This window comes from Solanum stenotomum, chromosome 2 (genome assembly GCF_019186545.1).
Source record: "Solanum stenotomum isolate F172 chromosome 2, ASM1918654v1, whole genome shotgun sequence".
Taxonomy (NCBI): domain Eukaryota; kingdom Viridiplantae; phylum Streptophyta; class Magnoliopsida; order Solanales; family Solanaceae; genus Solanum; species Solanum stenotomum.
This window is the reverse complement of record NC_064283.1, coordinates 37,424,216-37,442,398: the sequence shown is the minus strand read 5'-3', so window position 1 is coordinate 37,442,398 and position 18,183 is coordinate 37,424,216. Positions and strand designations below refer to the sequence as shown.

The following is an 18,183-nucleotide window of genomic DNA, read 5'->3' as shown; positions in this document are numbered from 1 at the left end:
AGTTTGAAGTCATTTCTGATTTCGTCGCAGTCCCGAGTTCGTCGCTCCGAGAGAGGTACAACTCTTTACCTTTAAGTAATTTAAGTAATGAGAAGCTATCCAATTTTGGAGTTGAACCTGCAGAATGTTTTTGCTGTAATTCCCCTGAACTTGACACTATTGAACACATATTCAACTCTGGAAGTTTTGCCAGAAAGGTCTGGGGGTTCTTTGCTATTTCCCTGGGTATTCAAAAGGATTATATTCCTCTTAAATACATGGTGATGAGATGGTGGAACACTGTGCACAGAAATGAGCCTTTTGGTTGTTTCACAATGCTTTAGTTGATATTATTTGGTTGAGTAATTTATGTTTGGTATAGCTGGTTAGAAGGTAAAGTATTCATATATAAAATTGTGGCTCTAGGTAAAGTATTCTGAATGGTTGTACAGATTATAAGATTAGTTTAGTTGTGGCTCCGGGGATATTATGTATGTACAACTTATAGACTCAGTTTATAGTATATATAGTGCTGGAAGTTCTGGAAACTCAGCTGTTGCAATATTATACAGTGCTGGAAATTCTGGAGATTCTAGAAATTCTAGAAATTCAGCTGCTACAATCTGCTATAATATAGTGCTGGAAATTCTGGAAAGAGTTGAGGTTTTCTATAACTTCTATAGAGTTCGAAATTCTGGAAAGAGTTGGTGTGTGAGTTCTGCAGATGCACATGACATTAGAAGGACAATGTTTCAAATTAATAAGCTATCCATCTGTCAACTTTATATCAAAATTATATTGCTGCTACTTCTTTCACTTAAAGAATCTTATTATTTTGTAGGTTTACTTACCACAGGGAAAGAAATCAAAGAGATTAAAACAAAGCGAGAAGAATGAATCAATCAACAATACTAAAGAATAAGGGTTCGAATCCAAACAAATCTCAAAGTCCATTGAAGAATCTGGATGTTGATATGCAATACCGATCAAGTGCTGAATTGGCCAAAAAATTCAAGATTAAGAGAGAACAACTTGCAAATGAAAGCAATGATAGAGATAAGAAAGAGCAGGCACCAATACCACATAAAAGAAAGAATTATGAGGATTTCATTCCACAACAAGGAAAGAGTAAATTGCTTGGGCACAAATCAGTAATTCAATCGTCTTCAAGGGAAGAACTTAGAACTTCACATATGATTGCAGGGAAAGGACAAACTAAACCGAGGTTATTTCAATCTGGAGAGTCCATTAAAGAGAAAGGAATTAAACTTCCTATGAATAACTCTAGGTTCCAAACGTCATTCAAGGAAGGTGTTACTGCTTCAGTACATATGACTGGAACAACACTAGGTAATGGAGAGGTACAACATGATATTGAGGATCTACTGAACTTCAAACAAGTAAAGAGGAAGTCGGTTCGACTAGCCACCAATATTGATCTATTTCTGGATAAGCAACAGTTACACAATGAACATGATATTCATGATCCTATTATTAATGAACACAATACAGGATTGGATGATCTTGTGGATCAAGAAGAACTCGGTGGAGATGAATGTGATGTCGAAGAGAAAATTGACATTGATTGTAGTACAAAAGGTATGTCTTAAACCTTGTAAGATTTAATACTCGTTATAAAAGAAATATCTTATTTCCTGTCTGTTACATCAATCTAGAAATATCGAAGTAAAAAAAAGTTCAAGGATAAACAACATGTAAGGATATTCACGCAAGAAATTTGGAAGAAAGAAAGGAGGTGACATTTGATAAAGGACAAGCAGTGGGACCAACTAATAAGATAGTGTCACAATTAAGCAACTTTATAGGAACAATTGCAAGGAATCCTAGATTCATCAGCTTGATGTACACTAGTTGGCATGCGGTGCCAAAGGATACTAAAAAGCGCATGTGGGAATATATCAATGTAAGAACAATCACTCTTGAGATTGCATATTTTATTATTTGTTTTAACTTACTGAAGCTAAATATATTTTATTTTGCATAGTCCAAATTTCTAATTCCAGTAGAAGGAAAGAAGTGGGTGATGACTGGTCTTCATGATGCTTGGAGGTGACACAAGCAAAAAATTAAAGAGAATTTTTTTGATAAAAACAGTACCCTTGAGGATATGCTAGCAAAACGTCCTGATGGCATTCCAGATAATCAATTCCGCCAGTTGATCGAGTATTGGAAACACCCAACTGTTCAAGTAAGGCTAAAATAGTGCATTTCTACTCATCGACATATTTTTGCATCATATGTATTCTTTTTTTATCTATCAATTAAATTATCTCTTTTTATTTAATAATAGGCCATATGCGAGATGAATTCTCAAAACAGGAAAAAACAAAAGTGGAGGCATCGAATGGGACCTATTAATTTTGCAAGAATACGCGTGGCATTGGTAATACTTAGCTGACATTTCTTCAAAAATCTGAATTTCATTTTATGTACTTTATTAGAACATACTGATGTTTTTATAATTTTTTTTGATATAATCAGTAGCGTGCTGCCAAAGACAACAACGAAGAACCATCAAGGCCTGAAATGTTTATTGCAACTCGTACCAAGACGGGAAAGGAAATCCAGGCTGATACCCAGGTTGCAATAGTAAGTTTCTTAAAGAGGATTAGTAGTGAATTCGATTCAGACTTAAAATTTATATATTGTGGGGAGTTTGACTCTATTGAATTTTATCACGTATGTCTTCTTCTTCTTCTTCTTCTTTTTGTGCAAGTGCGAGGAGATAACAATTCTTTGTCGATGTCGCTGAATTGTTTGCTAGGAAATGTTGTCAGATTTTTTTAGTTCTTGATCGCTATTATAGGACTGGAAATGAAATAGTACTTACAATTTACTATGGATACCAATTTTATTCAACAGGCCGAACTTCAGAATTGCCAAAATTCTGGGGAAACAACTGATGATGCATTTAGGGCAGTGTTTGGAAAAGAGCAGCCTGGTCGACTTAGGTGCTATGATAGATCAGTGACAACAAGTTCTTTGAAGAAAGATGAGGAAATTAACAATCTAAAACAAAATCATGCCAATGAAATCACTTCTCTAAAGGAAGAATTGAGAGAAGAAATGCAAAATTTATTACCTCAATTGATGCAAAACAACTGTGGATTGAATTTTCAAGATATACAGGGTGTGTTGGATCTAACCTTGCTTCACCTATTGATGGAAGTAGCGCACAAGCTGTAAGAGGCACAAATCTTCCACATTCTTAGGGGGCAACTCATGATTCGGTTCTTCAAAAGGTATTTTGTATTTCACATTCTCTGTTAATAGTCTGCATATTATTTTTCTTCTAGTTGAGCTGGTGTTCTTGGTAAAGAAATTCTGAACTTATTTTACTATCTTGAATCTTTGAAAGTTCAGTTTGTACTTTATTTTTGTTACTCATTGTCTCCTTTCAGCTTCTATACCTAATTCTTTTTATATTTTTAGTTGTATGAGTGTTGTATTGTGTTGAAGGAGGACTCTAGTGATTTTGGGTTGTAGTTGTGTACTTTTTCCCCCTTGTTATTTTACTGCTTTGAACTGTGATGGTTGTTGTGAGAGATGGTTTTAGTTTTCATTGCTTAAACTGATTCTCATAGTTAAAGCTGTCCCTTTTAGATTTCTTGAAAGGTTAGAGACTTTATTGTATTTTTGTGAGTGAGTTTGTTGTCACTTGTGCTAGTTAAGCTCTGTTCTGATGTGGTTTGAGTTGTCATCATGTTGCTGTTGGTTCTTGTTTCTAGGAATCTGTCTTTCCTGTACTTTGGAATATTGTATCTCAGCCTCTTTTTGTTGTCTTTTTTTAGTTGCTTTTCTTTTTTTCTTGCTTGGTTTACCTTTTGATTTGTTGTTGGAAGGAGTCTGATCATTATCTTTCCCATTCTGCTGACTGTTATCACCTGTAGGGCCTGGATGATCCTCTTCTTTATTTTACTAGTAGGAGTAACAAGATCTGCCTCCCTAAAATATTATCATTGTTATTTTCTGCACTGGATTGATATTTAATCAGTGTCAAGCTGTAAAATGGAGACGAACAGGAAAAGGGAAAGAAAGAGGAAGTATAGTGATCTTACTCATGCTCGATGACAATGTTCGCAAAAAATTCAGTAGGATTGAGCAGCTGTAGGTGAATAAAACAGAACAAAAAAGTTAAAATGGTTGAAGGTTTTTAACAACCTCGAAATAAATCAAAGAAATAGGAATATTGTGTTACCTCCAAATACTCAGAGGCTCCTGCAGGTTCCCATGCTGCTAAACCACCATTTTTACTCTACGATTTTATTTAAAATGGATCTTATTATACCTTTAAGATATAGATTTCTCTTGAATTTTTTGCAAAAGCAGAAAACAACTTCAGATTAAATGATTTATGACCCTGACTTGTAGCATTAACTTGAGACCTGTCTGGAACTTGCTATTTATTCTGAATGTGATGCTGGGGGGGGGGGGGTAGCAGGGACTCTATGGTCTAGACTATGGTCAATGTGAGTGTTCTCATGCCCAACATGCTGTCAATGGTTGACTTATTATTAATTTGTGTCTCCATTGTATCCTTATTTTTTGAATTATGATTTTCAGTTTCTTCTTAATTGTTTGGTTGATCCTGCATAGAAAGATCAATGAAATTATTAGAAGTAGGGAATGCAGAATTAGTAGTCATACTTGTGTGATGAGTCTGTTGCTGCTGCAATGTTTCGTTAGGAGATTTTGGTCTGTCCATGCTATGTTGAACTGGCCTGTAAGCTTTCCTCTTCTGAGTCTGCCATTCTTCATCAGCTAGCTTGTTGTTATTTCCTTTTTTTTGGTGCTGCTGGTATTGTGAATTGGTGTTTCCATCCTCTCTATTTGTGTATTGCATTTGCAGGTTTCTGGAATCTTGTTTGCCTTGTTCCCCTTTGTTTTTGTTCTTCCTATCAGCCTCCAACTCTTTTCTTTTTTTAAATTCCTCATCTCTTTGCTTAATATCAAAGTGTGAATGTGAGAGCTAGTCTCTTGAGCTCTTTCTTGATTTAATGAAATGGGCAGCTCCCAGTTCCTGCCCAATACAGACATGTAACAAGTGTCCTTTGTGTTTACAATATATGCAGTAATCCAGAATTCACGTGCTGATAAATGTTCTATATGATTTGCGCATATATATATATTGATTTGGATTGGTTGGCTTACAGTGAATACTCTCCAATTATGCACTTCCACATTTATTTCACTAACTTATAATTTTATTTTGAATGTGCAGGAAAATGCCGGTAGTTGAATTTGAATTGCATGTGGACAAAAGTAAACTCGATCTATTGTAGTGAACGATGAAGAGTTTTTGTACTATTGTCATATACGTTTGAATGCATTTGGTTTTTTGGAATTTATTGATAGTAGAGATCTTTAAGCAATCACTTTCTAAGTATTGGTTATACAAGACATGTTTCTAGAAGTTTATTTGAAATATATAGCTTCGATTTAATTATTAGCTAATTTTGTGCTTTAGGTCACTTGTATATTTAATTATGTGATTATCTATTGAATATATGCAAATAAAAATTATTATTCTTAAAAATAAAAAAAATTGTGGCTACAAAATTCTACACAACATTGCCACACTTCAAAAGTGTTGCTGTAGGACGTTCAATGTTATCTTGTACATAAGAAAAGTTACACTTTATAAGTGTTGCTCTAGATGAGATATAAAGTTACACTTTAAAAGTGTTGCTCTAGATGAGATATAAAGTTACACTTTATAAGTGTTGCTCTTGATGAGATATAAAAGACATCACTTTTTAAGTGTGACCAATAACAAAGCAAAGGCAACACTTTTAAGTGTAGTATAATAAAAAAATAGGCGTCGCTAATTCATCACAACAAAGCGTGCCCTTATACCTCTTTGGCTACGCTTTATAAGTGTAGCCAAAGATGGCGACATTTAAAAAGTGTTGCCTAATGTAAAAGGTTACACTTCTTTAGGCCACCCCCTAAAAAGCGTTGCTTAAAGTCCAAAAATGTAGCCTTTTATCAAAGGCCACACTTTTTGCTAGTTTAGGCTACACTTTACTGGGGTGGCCGTAGGCCTAAAATGGTGTAGTGTTAATAGTATATATTAAAGGTATATATATGCCCACGTGGACATCATAAATATTGCATAATTATAAATAGTAACGTATCCACGTTGGCACATATATACCTCTAAAATACACTATTAAATAGTGCAGGGGTAAAAGGTCCTCTATAAAATTTGGTATCGTAACAACAATTTCGGCCAAAGTTAGAGTATTTTTGAAACTCTTTTTCCTATTGTATACCAAAAAATGAACCAATCTTTTAGACTGAATTAAATTGAAAACACCATTTTTGTGTGTGTATATATATATGTGTGTGTGAATATAATGGTGTAGTGAATATATTTTAGGGATCTAGTTTTTTTTATTTTGGTATATGTGATGGTGTAGTACACCATTCATGTACACTATAATTAATGTGTAACTTTTAAAAATCATTGAATCAAATTTATTATACAAATAAATTGTTAATTCTTGATTAGTTTATGGTGTAAATAGTGATGCATGTCATCCATTATATATCATATTGAAATGTACATCGAATTGTCACCCCAATGTACACCTAATTTAAATTGTAATTTTGATTTTTTTTTTTATAAATAATTGATTATATTATGATTTTACATATTGATGTACATCTGAATGTTTCTAACTAATTATGGAACTATGCAGCATGATGTGAATTTCAAAATTGCAGAAGTGATATATGATGCAACGACCAACTATGATCTATTGCTTCCCAATTAAGAGTTGAAACAACAATATTTTAGTTGATAATCAAATGTGTTTGCTAAGAAAAAAATTGGTACATAATTGATTAAATTATAGTGTAAGTCATTCTAATGTTGGGACTTATACAAAATATCAATTTACAACGTATTCTAAATCATTTAAAATATATAGTGTATCATTATAATGGTATAATATATAGTGAATATCAATTCCATATAGTAACATTGAGATTCACTAATAAAATTGTCTTTACAAATAAAAATATATATTGAAACCAACTTGTATATCAATTAACACCATAATATAATTTTAATTTTTTAAATCTTTTTTTACAATATTAACTAAAAAGATTATATTATCGATATACAAATTAGTTTGCAAAAATAATTATTAGGATATGCAATTTTTTTTTATGATTTAATGTACATTGGTATTTCATATAATGAAATATAAATTGATACTTCTTTTACAAAATAATTGAAACCGAATTGGAGAGAGAGAAAAAAATGCAAGAGTAATTGTATAAAATAAGGAATGTGCTAAATGGTAGGATTCCTATTAATTAGACAATAAATTCTCTCCCAAAAAATTAACACTAGAATTCAAAAAAATTACCAAAAAAAGAGAGAAAGAAAGTACACCCTCGGGCATCCAAAGGGAATCCGGGACTCAGTTCTTATGGCTTTTGTTTGAGGAATTCACATGGAAATTTGATCTATGCAAGAGCAGAAGGAGTGGGTACTACTACTAACACAGAGGCAGAGGCAGTGGCAATACAAGAAGCATTGGAGTATTGTTGGGAGAACAGGCTGCGAGAAGTAATAATCGAAACAGACTCATTGTGTCTGATGAAGATGATAAGAGGGCTTTGGAAGATACCCTGGGATTTGGCGGAAAGAGGAGAGATTATAAGGAAGAGATTACAACAATTAAATGCAAACATCATCCATATTTTCAGAGAAGGCAATAATGTGGCAGACCTATTAGCTAATCTGGTAGTTGAATCACAACAAAGAAAAGAGTACAACAATTTTGAGGAGCTACCTACCAACATCAGGAGACAGATCAATATAGACAAAGCACAAATGCCAACTTTGAGGATCAGAACCAGGAAAATCAATATTCAGCACTGAGAATACCAAAAGCATTTGTAAATAGTAAATAATGCACATGACAACTGCAGATAGTTACAGAGCATACCTACATCAAAATACAAGAATTTGCCACATTGCTAACAAGAGAGGTAAAGAAGAAAACATAAACGCAGTACAACAAACTAGAGAGTATTGCCATATATATCAAAAAGTTACATCATACAGACGAACAAGTAAATGGTTTGGCTGTTACTGTTGGAGCTTTAAAATCGGAGGGACCGAGACACCACATCTACATCTGAGAAAAAGTACAAAGGAAAAGGAGATTAGCTTGCAAGAAGAGGAACGCACAACAGGACTGATTAAGGGACAATCCAAGCTCAGAAAACTCTCATGTTTACATTTGGGGATGAATCCCGACCTCTACACAACCTATCAAGAGAGGAAGAAAGGAGTAAACAACGAGAGTGAAAGGAAGCAGACTTACCGGATATTGCAGAGGATGATAGGAGCCCTCACCACATCAAGAAATGATCGACAAAAGAGACACACCGGCTGGAAATTAATGATCGGAAATGGAAGGTGGAGGAACAGTGAGTTTGCTTCAACAACAGATAGAGAAAGGAACAAATTAGGAAATCTAGATTTTTGGTTTTATTTGGGCCTTGGGCCATTGTAGTTGTTTGGATCTAATTTTATTTTAATAAAAGGCTACGGGCCATAAATTTCAATCAAAAAAAAAAAAAAAAATTTTTTTAAAAAAGAAAGTACACCCTCAAAAAAGGATCTTTAAGTAAAGAATCATATTCAATTATAATTGTTATTGAGAATTCCAAAAGTAAATAGAGTAAATTATGAATTGCGCAATATTAACACACTAACTCAAAAAATAGCAAAAAAAATGTGTATTATTGTCAAAATTAGTTCCTTATAGTGTTGAAGCTGAAATGTATTATTGTCAAAGCGTTGGTTTTGATTTTGGTATAAAATTAACTTTTTGAATATAAAAAAAATTGTAACCTTATGAAAATTTCAACAGATTTCTGTATAAAATGGTATATATTAATATATTTTGTTGGATTAAAATATGGTGTAATACTCTTGCTAAATTGGTAGGCTGAACACCGACTTCAAACCATAATTTGTATCAAATAATAGACTGTTTATTAATTATTTTATAGATATATCTTTATCCAATTAATAATCTTATAACAGAATAACACCAACATTTTATCAATATTACCTTTCAGTTCCAACATTCAAACAAAAATACCACATTTTGACAAATATTAATTTACAGAATTTTAAGACGGACTAAAAATTAAGTAAAATGAAGCACAAAGATTAAAAAAAAAACATCAAACTTATCCAATTGTATAAATATAAAATTTTGGGAAAAAAGTCTGAAATATATCCGAACTTTGGCCGAAATTGCTGTAGCAATACTGAACTTTGGAAAAGACCTTTTATCCCCTGCACTATTTAATAGTATATTTTAAAGGTATATATGTGCCTACGTGGATATCATAAATAATTACATCATTATAAATAGTAACGTGTCCACGTTGGCACATATATACCTTTAAAACACATTATTAAATAGTGCAAGGCGTAAAATGTCCTTCATAAAGTTTGGTATCGTAATAGCAGCAGTTTCGACCAAAGTTAGAGTATTTTTCAAACCGTTTTCCCTAAAATATTCTCCTTACCCTTCCTTTTAAACAAATTATGGGTAACGCGAATAGACTTTTCATTACCAGTGGCAAGAACTTCTCTTTCATATTCAATCACTGAAGATAAAGTGAATCATTCAACTCGAAATTTGATCTCAAACACACGTCAACGTTGTTAATACTCTATTTATAATCATCCAAGTCAAAGGAAACATATAATTTTATCTCAAATTACAGGTACCTTTGAAAAAAAAGTTTGAAGATGAACTAAAATTCTTAATGAGAAAAGATAAAAACTTTTAATAAGTATATTCCATAGAAAAACACGATGTTCTTTCTTCTTTGAGTAGAGATGATTTTGAAAAAAAAAAATTAAGAAAGAAAACATATCAAACCCATTACCAAGAAAATATGAATGAATAACTTTTTACTCCTAGAAACTAACAATGAAATTGATAAACTAAATTAATGATTTTCCTCTCTTGAAAAGGAATAAGAGAGAGAGAAAATATCTTAATATAGAAATATATTCAATGATAATTATAATTGAAAATGTAAAAAGTAAACACAATAAATTATGGGTCCCACACACTAACCCAAGAAAATAGCTAGGAAAAATATGTAGAAACGCGTAGTATTTAATAATTGTCATATTTGTTATTCAAAACTTAATGTTGTAAATAAAAATGAATATTTTAATATTATGTAATTTAAAGTCTTAAACACAATATTCTAGTAATTTGCCCTTTTTAAAATTTCAAGTTACTAATTATTATGATTTGTAGTACTTGTAATGCCATTTCAAATAAATTATTTCTTAGTTCCAATTAATGTGACATTGATACAATTTTGGGAGTCAATTGAATTTTTTAATGTTTTTGAAATGTTGTAAGTTATTATTATTGTGATTTATAGTATTTTTTTTAACGTAATTTACAAATATATAATTGATTAAAAAGAAAAATAAAACTAACAAATTAATGAAAAAAATACAAAAAAATAAAACTAACAAATTAATGAAAAAAATACAAACACTGTAATAATGCCCTCGGTTAGAAGCATACGATAGTTGTCTGCTTCTAGCCATTTCTGTATAGTAGTAATTATCCTTGTTGGTTGAGTATTCCTTGAATATTGTTCACTGAATCGTTTTCTAGATAGTAATAATTGATGAAACATGATTAGATATTATTGAACAAACTATAAGAATAAAAATGTACAATGACTACATGAACAATAGATAATACACACATTTATGTAAAAACACATATAGTCTTCTGCAGTGATTGCGAATAATTGATGAACTTTATACTTAATGGGCAAGTATTGTGGAAAAAATTGTATCTTCTTAAGAATCGAAAGAGTCATATCTTCAAGCAGGTTTGCAAGTTTGGTCCAGTTTTGCAGTGATCACAAATTAATCGTTGAACTCTTCTCTGGGTGAGTAAGTATTATGAAAAGAATTCTATCTTTTCTAGGTTAGTAAGATGCCTATACATGCTAAATTTTTCTATGTTTGAAAAATGAGTCTCTTTCTTATCTGTCAAGAGATAAGATTAGAAGTCTTAATTAAATATTGAACAAAGACCACATAATTAATTATTGTTTCCTTTTGATATGGAAATAATTCAAAAATATGGTTTGAATTATTCTTGTTATAATAAATTAAATTTGTCACGACCCAGGGGTACACCCTAGATATAACATAACGTACAGAACCCCGAAGGACTCCATACAAGCCACTTAGCTTCTCATAACATAAGAAATAGAACCATAAGAGTAAAACAATAGTCCAAGTTCAAAATAATCTATATAACGAAAAGCGGAAGCCTAAACTCATGTCTCATCATATCCATCTAATACAATAGAATGAAATTGGGCCTAACCCATACATCATGTCCAAAAAGGAAATACAAGAAAGAAATTAAAACAATGAAATCTGTCCTACAACCATAAGGACTCACCAAGCTCGGGAACACTCCAAAATATTGGAAACCCTGTCTGTCGGACTCTACATTTGGGAAAAATGTAGGCAAGAGTATGCGCTAGTACAAAAATACAATGTGTACACTACTAAAAATCTGTTTAAAAATGACGGACAGAAAAGCGACGCATTTTGCCACACTGTCCGTCGCTTTTTAATAAAAATAATTTTACAAAAAGCGACGGACGACATCTCTTTGTCCGTCGCTTTTTTCACGGATTTTAGCGCCAAATATATAAATAATTAATAATTATTTATTTAATATATATGGCAACGCCGTCCGTCGCTTTTATTAAAAATAATTATATATAAATTAAAAATTAACAACACAGTGCATTGCTTTTAATTTATTAATTATTTTTTTATCATAGCGACGGATGGTATCTTCATGTCCGTCTCTTCTTGGTCAAAATATATGGTCAACTATTTTAAAAAAGCGACGGACAGTGTCTCTTAGTTCGTCGCTTTTGGTTAAAATATTGGTCAACTATATTTAAAAAAAGTGATGGACTTAGAGACGTTGTCCGTCGCTTTTTATTAAATATCTAAAAGACAGATCAGGATTTTCTTATTTTCCTCTCTCTCTTCACCCGTATTCTCTCCCTTCTCTCTCTCTATCGATCTCCCTCCCACGTAGCCTCCCTTCCCCGTCGCCATCGCCGATCGTCGCTGTTGCTGCAGTGCTACCCTTCCCCGTCGCCGATCGCCGTCGCTACTCGTGAGTGCTCTTGCCTGTCCTAATTTGTTAAGGTTAGGGTTAATTTTTTTTTCAATTCTAGTGATTATAATTGATTGTTTGTTAGTATATTATTGTTTTTGTTTGTTGGGTTGTGTTATTCAATTGTTAATTTGATTTGATTATTGTTAGTTAGGTATAGAGAATTGGAGATTTTTATTTTAGGGTTTTTTTTAAAAAAAAATTGGACATTTTAAAATTGGGCATTGTTAGTTAGTGAAGAATTAAGTTTTTTTTTTTTAATTTTAGGACTAGTTTAAACTTGAGAATATGTAATTTGAGGTTGAATTGAGATTTTTTTGGATTTGATTGATTGTTAGTTAGTAAAGTGTTAATTTGAAGTTAGAAATTAGTAATTGAAGTGTTATTAGTAGATGATGAATGTTTGAATGTCATGAATATATATTGATCGATGAGGTTTTTTTTTGAATTAAAACATAATTATCTATAACTAATTTTTGAATTAGAAGTTTATATATAAATAATTTTATAGATTTAGATATCAATTTGAATTTAGAATTTGAACTTGAACTTAGAACTTGAACTTGAAATTAGAACTTGAACTTGAACTTAGAACTTGAACTTGAACTTAGCATTTGAAGTTTAACTTAGAACTTTGTAATGACCCTCTAGGTCATTTTTTTTAAATTANTTGAAGTTTAACTTAGAACTTGAACTTGAAATTAGAACTTGAACTTAAATTAACTAAGACTTGAACTTGAAATTAGAACTTGAACTTGAACTTACAACTTGAAGTTGAACTTAGAATTTGAAGTTGAACTTAGAACTTGAACTTGAACTAACTTGAACTTGAACTTAGAACTTGAACTTGAATTACAACTTGAACTTGAACTTGAATATAACTAATTCTTAATGACCTTATTTAATTAGAACTTAATAATTGAACTTAATTTATAATAACTTGAACTTAATTAGAATTAATATGATTAATTATTTGAAATCTTAAACTTAATTAAAATTTATGAATTAATTAAGCTTGCACTTTGTAGATCTTGAAATGAAGTATTTATGAACTAATTAATTATATATATATAATTATTAAGTAATTATTATAAATATATAATATAAATTAGTTTGGTGTGGTAAAATTATTATTAAATTTAATTTATAATATAATTGAATATCAATATTTTTGTAGATGGATCATCGTTTGTGGATGTATAATATGCATTATGAAACTGGTGCTGGTTTGAAACCTGAGTTATTGACAGTGTTAGAGATTTTATAGAACATACAATGACACTTGACATTTTCAAGAATAATGGATTGGTTAGGTGTCCTTGTAGTGCATGTAAGTGCTTAAAATTTCGTACCCCAGATACAATCATGGTTCATTTGTACCGTTATGGATTTAAGCCTAGATATTTTGTATGGGTTGATCATGGAGAAAGAGATGGATTGAATGGTATGTTTTATAATTCAATGTCTGTGAATGAATATAATATGCTTGCATTACATGGACAAATTAGGGTTGAACATGATAGGGTTCATGAAATGATCAATGATGCTTTCGGGGTTCAAGGTGGGATGGAACCCGAACAGTATTTTGATGAAGATCCTAATGAAGAAGCAAGACACTTCTATGATCAATTAGAAAAGTCTAGTCGTCCATTATGTGAAGGGAGTCCACATTCTGCCTTGTCAGTTGCGGTTAAATTAATGAATATTAAATCTGATCGAAATGTACCTAATGTGGCTATGGACTCAATGGTTGATCTTTTGGGTGAACTAGTTAATCCCAATTTAACATACCTAAGAACTTCTATTAGGCAAAGCATTTGGTTTCCAAGTTAGGATTGACGTATGATAGAATTCATTGTTGTGTTAATGGCTGCATGTTGTTTTACAAGACTGATAGTGAATTAGAAAATTGTAAGTTTTGTGGACATGCTAGTTATAAGAGGACTCCGGCCGAAAAGATGGTCCCAGTTAAGGCGATGCATTATGTACCTCTTATTCCTAGGTTAAAGAGGTTGTATGCATCAATGAGGTATGCCCCACATATGAGATGACATCGTGAAAATAGAAGGCCGCCGGGTGTCTTGTCTCATCCATCTGATGGTGAAGCATGGAAGCATTTTGATAATGTATATCCTGATTTTGCTAGTGAACCAAGAAATATTAGATTGGGATTGTGTGTAGATGGCCTCACATCATTCTCTAATGCTCCTTCACCTTATTCATGCTGTCCGGTATTTCTTAATCCGTATAATCTTCCTCCTGAAATGTGCATGACCAATCCCTACATCATAAGTTACCTAAAGTTACAGAAGCTTCACCTTCTAGACTTCATGGATGTGGTGTTGAACATAATTGGACCAAACAAAGCATATTTTGGGAGTTGCCGTATTGGAAGGACAATCTGCTATGACATAATCTTGATGTGATGCACATTGAAAGAAATTATTTTGACAGTTTGTTTAACACAATGATGGATGTTAAGGGTAAGACAAAAGACAATCCAAAAGCTAGAATGGACATAAAGGAATATTGTAGGAGAAAACAGTTATGGCTGCAGGAATAACAAAATGGTAAAATAGTTAAGCCCAAAGCTAGCTTTTCATTCACATTGGATGAGAAATGTGAAATTTGTGAGTGGGTTAAAAAATTGAGGATGCCGGAGGAATATGCTTCGAATTTAAGAAAGTGGGCAAATATGAATGAAGGAAAATTGATAGGTATGAAAAGTCATGATTGTCATGTGTTCATGGAAACTTTAATTCCTATCTCTTTTAGCCATCTACCCAAAAGGATATGGAAACCAATCACAGAGATAAGTCTTGTTTATAAAGATTAGTGTTCTGAAAAGTTGTTGGAGAGTAGTTTAGACAGGATGGAGGAAAATATTCTTGTTATTGCTACTAAGTTGGAGAAATTTCCATGTGGTTTCTTTGATGTGTTAGAGCATCTTCCAATTCACCTTGTACAAGAGGCTCGCCTCAAAGGTCCAGTTCAAACAAGATGAATGCATCCATTTGAAATATTCACTATGTTATATATATTCTCCAAGTCTTTTATTAACATATATATAGATAACATGCAGAAAAATTGGCAGTTCCAAGCAAACAATTAAGCAAAGGGGAAAGATCAAAGGATAAATTGTTCAAGGTCATATTGAGAGAGAAACTGATGATTTTTATTCTTATTGCTTTGGTGATGATGTGTCATGTAGGAGAAACAGGCCCAATCGCAATGATGAAGGCGATATTGATCCTTTATTTCCACCGATATCAATTTTTAATCAAAATGGTCGAGGGTCTAAAAAGCATGGAAAGCGAGGCTTCACTGATATGGAAATGAAATCATTTGTGACACATATTTTGCTTAATTGACCAGAGATTCAACCATATATCAAGTAAGTGTTAAAAATATGTTATCAAATTACATACTAATAAGTGTTCATTAACTAACGAAATACTTGAATGTAAAATGATCAACTTGTTCGTAAACACATGGGGTAATGAAGCCATCTATATTGAATTTTCCAAATGGCTGAGGAACTATGTAAGTATGAAATCACTAAGTATTTAATAATATATTCATGTTATACTAAATTATGTTACTTGAAATAACAATCATGTAGATTTACAATGAATACTCAAGTATCCAACATTTGCAATTAGTGAAACAAGTAGCACTTGAACCTGAATCTCAAGTACTGACAATGAATAAGTATTGTGTCAATGGTTTTAAGTTTCAAACTGAAGAAGTTTCTAGGAACAAGAAAAACAAATAATAGCGGTGTCTACATACAAGGTGATGTTGATGGTACTGGCCAAACTATTGAATATTATGGTATCATTCATGAGATTATTGAAGTGAGGTATTCAGGTTGGCCTAACATGAAGATTGTATTGTTTTGGTGTGAGTAATTTGACCCATCACATAGAGGCACAACGGTGGACCATCAACATAATATAATTGAAGTTAAGCATACCAGGAAATACAAAATTTATGATCCTTTTATTATTGCAAGAAATGCTAAAAAAGTGTATTACGCTCCATATCCATTGCGTAGAGACAAAGATGATTGGTGGGTTGTTATAAAAAGTAAGCCTGTGGGAAGAATTGAAATTGACAATGTCTTAGATGCGGCATATCAAAATGATGTTGCAATTATTCAACAACAAGTTGATGTTGAATTGGAAACCACACTACAATATCCTCAACACATATTAGAAGAAGTATCTGATGATGAGATACTGAATGTTGAGGAAGAAATATCCGAGAATGAGGAAAATGAATCATTTGATGACGAAGAATGGGACAAAAATGAAATAACTAAGGAGGACAAATGGGAGAATGATGGAATTGAAACAAGCGAGGAGGAATAGTAGTAGAATGAAAGCTAGTATATGTAAGTTAATTTATTTTGCCAATTTTATTTAATTTATGATTTTTATATATTATACATGTAAATTTGCATATAGATGTCATCAAGCGGTGACTGTGATAGACATCGCGAGCATCTTGGAGTTAGCCAGACTAATAAGGCCAAAAAGAAGAAGTCAACTAGGAGACCCATAGATCCTGAGGATATTTCAGGATCTATTTCTTCTGCGCCAGAGCGCATCAGCCATGATACTCATTTATTTTCTATTCCATTTGGTATGGCGGATCCTCGATAATATTATCCTAATTATTATCAACCAGTCGGTGCTTCCTCTACTTCACAGTCATTGTCAACACGGTGCTACGAGGACCTACCTTTACAAGCTATTCGTCAACCATGACCCTTATCGGCAGGTAGGATATCGGATGGTCCTCCATCTCCCACAGGTACATCTCCTCAGTTATCTGCCATGAGGATTGGAGATTCTAGTAGCGAGTAGTCAGATGCTATGGCCGGTACGCCTCCATTGACTCAACGTTTTGTGCATCCTAGTGTATCACCTTCATCTACAGCTGTACCTAGTGCTACACCAGATGTTGAGATGCCTACTTTAGCTCCTGGCCATAAGGACAGACTTGGTAGAGTCATGGTTGAGCCGGATGGATCATCGTAAGTTTGTTTTGTTATCTATTTGTTAGTTTATTTTATTTATTTATTATACTTTAATATATTATTCATGAACTAACATATTTATTATGTGTTTTGAAGGTGGCATCCTGCAAATGATGTTGCCTAGGCTTTAAAAGACCGTGTTAGAAGACTTTATACACAAGCTTATTAGTCTTGGAGTGAGATTCCAAACAATATACGCTAGGCGATGTTTAATGAATTTAAGGTGCAAAGACCGTTGGAACAATTACAAGAGAGATGGTAAGTTCTATTTTAAACTTTTAAATGAATAATTAGTTGATTCATATATATCGTTATAAATTTCATTTTTTATTTATAGGAAAAAGAATTGGGGCGCCCACCCATTGAACCGGAGGTTTTCAAGAAGACTGATGTGAAGAAGAAAGAAAATGAGTCGGATCCGGATGTGTGAGTGGAGGAAAGGGCCAAACTAACTTTTGTAAGTTATTTAATATGAATAATATATATTAATAGTGAAAATATTTATGATATGTATATATATTGATGTCAATTTTTATATTTAATATGCAGAATGAGTTTCATCAGTACGTCGTTGAGAACCTAGATAGTTCGGTCCAAATGACACTTGAACTGGCCACCCAAATTTGGAAAGAAAAGGTGGTAGGGGGGACACACAAGGGTAGAGTCTATGGTCTAGGCTCTCAAAACGATGTAAGATGACTCCAGTTAGGCTTAGAAGGTATTGGATCGTCACGTCAAGCCGAGGCACTTCACGTTGTTCAGGTTGCTGCTATGTCAGCTCAAATAGCACAATTTACATCGGCACTGGCAGAGTCGGAGCGGAGAAGAGTAGCTGAACAACAAAGCATGAGTGCGACCGTTCAGGAGATCAAAGAACAAGTGTTGAACCTAGCTCGTTTCTCTTGC

General features: G+C 32.6%; 2 protein-coding genes and 1 pseudogene across 3 annotated transcripts in view; 2 read left to right on the top strand and 1 right to left on the bottom strand.

Annotated features, from left to right (window-relative positions):
- The window catches only part of LOC125854930 (uncharacterized), a 632,422-nt gene that overhangs the window by 392,013 nt on the left and 222,226 nt on the right, over positions 1–18,183 (top strand). The window lies entirely within an intron of this gene.
- LOC125854934 (OVARIAN TUMOR DOMAIN-containing deubiquitinating enzyme 1) overlaps positions 1–18,183 on the bottom strand; it is a 1,192,864-nt gene that overhangs the window by 1,071,819 nt on the left and 102,862 nt on the right. The gene's annotated exons all lie outside the window — the stretch shown is intronic.
- LOC125855947 (uncharacterized) lies at positions 2,297–7,897 on the top strand (annotated as a pseudogene).